Raw genomic sequence first — 438 nt, 5'->3', positions numbered from 1 at the left:
TTGACTTAAAAATTCCACTAAAAACAAAAGAACAGATCGACTCTGCTATCGAAATACTTTCTAGATCGAAAGGAACTACTATAACTAATAATACTTCACCAATGAACATAAACATTTTTAGAGAAAACAACTTACCTCGTCACATACAAGGATTATTATCAGAAAAACGCCGGGCAAGAGCCCTCCATCCCTCGGACAAAACTCATTACAATACATTGACTAACAGGCTAAAAGCAGAAATTAGAAAACACAGAGTACAAAATTTTCATAACTTAACAGAAAATTTAAATAGCACTGACAAATCATTATGGAGAACTACTAAAATGCTATAAAAATACAAATACTTCAACCATCCACTTCTCACTGAAAATAAGACTTGGACACGATCAGATGAAGAAAAAACTCAAATGTTCGGCGAACACCTCTTCAAAACTTTTA

The sequence above is a fragment of the Halyomorpha halys genome, unplaced genomic scaffold (assembly GCF_000696795.3).
Source record: "Halyomorpha halys isolate HHAL.00 unplaced genomic scaffold, Hhal_1.1 Scaffold2346.1, whole genome shotgun sequence".
In the NCBI taxonomy this organism is placed as follows: Eukaryota; Metazoa; Arthropoda; class Insecta; order Hemiptera; family Pentatomidae; genus Halyomorpha; species Halyomorpha halys.
The sequence above is the reverse complement of the archived record's forward strand: the minus strand, read 5'-3'. Positions refer to the sequence as shown.